This window comes from Malania oleifera, chromosome 7 (genome assembly GCF_029873635.1).
Source record: "Malania oleifera isolate guangnan ecotype guangnan chromosome 7, ASM2987363v1, whole genome shotgun sequence".
In the NCBI taxonomy this organism is placed as follows: Eukaryota; Viridiplantae; Streptophyta; class Magnoliopsida; order Santalales; family Ximeniaceae; genus Malania; species Malania oleifera.
Window position 1 is genome coordinate 54,648,556 of NC_080423.1, and position 3,245 is coordinate 54,651,800.

Consider the following 3,245-nt stretch of genomic DNA (forward strand, 5'->3'; position numbering starts at 1 on the left):
GGTTCAACTTACTAGTTAGTAGAAGAGATCTATGGAGAGATATTAGTCATATTGGAGGCACACTCTCAACACCCTGGTTATTGTTGGGGGATTTTAACTGTGTCCTCAGTTTGGAGGAAAAGATAAATGGAATCCCTCCCTCTGTCTACGAGATGAAAGACTTCAGAGAATGCTGTAATGAGGTAGGGCTATCTAATCTAAACTCCTCAGGGAGTTGGCTCACCTGGTCTAATGGCAATGTCTGGTGCAAGTTAGATCAGACTTTGGTGAATCATGATTGGATGATGAAAAGCTAGCATGCTCAGGTACAATGCCAATTCCCGAGTATCCTCTCAAATCATTCTATGTGCATGGTTACTCTGTTTGCAGGGCAGGATCTGGGTAGAACCCCTTTTAAATTTATAACATGTGGGCTAACCATGGAGACTTTCAGAAGATAGTAGAGGAAGTATGGAAAGCTCAGTATGATGGAAGTGTCCAGTATTGTCTGGCTAAGAAGCTCTTTTCTCTAAAGAAGACTTTGAAGATTCTTAATAACTTACATTTCTCTCATATAACTTCCCAAGCAAAAAGAGCAAGTAATCAGCTCTTGGAGTTGCAGGGAAAACTACATGATTCCCCATGTTCTGAGTTGAAAAGGTTTTTGGTGGATAAGAGGAAGGAAGCAGAAAGACTAAAAGAAGCAAATAGGTTATTTATGGCATAGGTGGTAAAAAATAATTATCTGATGTGCAGTGATAGGGGGTCTTCTTTTTTTCATGCTATACTGAAAAAATATAGGATGAGAAACCATAATGCTGCTATAACCAAACAGAATGGTGAAGTTACTAAATTGTATGACCAAGTGGCAGAGGAATTCTTAAGGTACTATAAAATGCTACTGGGGAAGAAGTAGCATTGCTCAAAGTTGGATGCACAAGTTGTTGCTAAGGGCCCTATACTTAGTGAAGAAAGGAGTAAATTCATGATAGTCCCAGTTTCAGATTAGGGAGATCAGAGATGCTCTCTTCAGTATTGAGGATGGAAAATCTCCTGGGCCGGATGGCTATTCTGCTTGTTTTTTCAAATAGGCCTGGCCCACTGTAGGGTTGGAGGTTACAAATGCAGTCAAGGAATTTTTCAACAGTGGTAGTTTATTAAAATAGTTCAATCACACCATCATTGCCCTGATCCCTAAAGCAAGCCATGCCAGTTCAGTGAGTGATTATAGACCCATTTCCTGCTGCAATGTAATATATAAGATCATTTCCAAAATTTTAGCAGCCAGAATCAAGCCCTGCCTAGTGGATCTTATAAATCCTGCTCAAGCTGCCTTTATCCAAAAAAGGAGTATGGTTGAAAATATCTATCTGGTGTAGGAGCTCATTAGAGGATATGCAAGGAAAAGGGTTTCACCTAGGTGTCTATTGAAGGTTGACCTAAGGAAGGCATATGATACAGTGGACTGGTCTTTTCTTTCAGAACTGCTAGTGCACTTGAAATTCCCTCCCATAATGGTCAAGTGGATCATGGAGTGTGTCTCCACTACATCCTTCTCCATTAGCCTAAATGGGAGACTATTTGGATACTTCAAAGGAAAACAAGGTTTAAGACAGAGGGACCCTATCTCCCCTCTCCTTTTTGTTATATGTATGGATTATCTATCAAGGCTACTGAACTCACTGACAGGGAATTTCTGGTTTAAATACCACCCGAGATGTGAAGAATTGGGTATAACACACTTGATATTTGCATATGACCTCATGCTATTTTCAAGGGGTGATGCAGTCTCTATAAGATACCTAATAGAATGCTTGGAAAAATTTTCTAAATGCTCAGGTCTAGTTGCAAACAACCATAAATCTAATATGTACCAAGCAAGGATAAAGGAACAAGAACTAAGGAAGATACTGAGTTTAACTGGTATGAGCTTGGGTGATTATCCATTTCGTTATCTGGGTGTCCCTCTATTGGCTTCCAAGTTAACATCTGCTCACTACAGCTCTCTGATCAACCGAATATCAGACCTGCTTAAGGAATGGCCAGGTAACACACTCTCATATGTAGGGAAGTTGGAGATTTTAAATTCAATCATTCAAAGGGTGGAATGTTTTTGGCTAGCCATCTTTCCCATCCCCTTAAATGTACTAAACCAGATTGTTAAGTTGTCTAGGGTCTTCTCGTGGGGAGGAATAAGGAGGCCTCTGGTGGCATGGCAGGATATATGCCTTCCAAAAGATGAGGGTGGTCTAAGGGTGTTTGATTTGAACTCTTGGAACAAGGCACTACTGACTAGAGCTCTTTGGAACATCCACTCCAAAAAGGACTCCCTTTGGGCTAAGTGGATTCACCATAACTACCTAAATAATAATAGCATATGTGGGTTTACTACTAGGAAGGAGGACTCCCACCTATTCAAGAAATTGTTGGAGATCAGAGACCAGCTGGTTGTAAAATTTGGGAGTGCAAAAGGAGCTGCTGAGCTACTGAAAGAGTGGGAACAAAATTCTCATGTCTACTATGAATTTTGGAGAGCAAAGAGGCATAAAATTCTCTAGGCTAGGGAAGTGTGGTTTAATGGATCTCAACCAAAACATGCATTCTGTCTTTGCTTGGCAATGAAAGGGAAATTGCCCACATGCGATCAGCTGGTAGGAGTAGAGGCAGATCAGAGATGCATCTTCTGTAGAGCTGAAACAGAAACCATGGAACACCTTTTCTTCAAATGTAAATTTTCAAATGAAGTCTGGAAGGACCTAAGGAGATAGCTGGGCTTAAAGAGGAGCATGACAACTATAAAGGCTGTAGTTAAATGGATGCATAAGGAGGCCAAAGGCAGTAACCTTCAATCTGTAGGAAAGAAAATTGCATTGGATGCAACTATGTATTTTTTATGGAAGTTCAGGAACAAATATAGATTTGAGGGGCAAACTATTTCCCATTTGGAGCTTGTTAAAGTAATTCAAAGACACACTTTCATGGCTGTTTTTAACAAATATGAGATGTATTCAGTAAGCTAGTACTAAATGATGTCCTAAAGATTTGAGTATGTAAGGAATGGTCTAAATGACCCCTAGGAATGCCTAGGTTTTTTGATGTAATTGTGAATGGCCAAAGTTGGCTCCTAGGTATGCCCGGGGTTTTTATGTATTCTTGATATCAGTTGTATCTTTATAAGAATGGAATTTTATTCCATTGGTATGTCCTGGGAATGCCCAGAGTAGTTGTACATACTTACTTTGATCAATACACATTTACCATTTGAT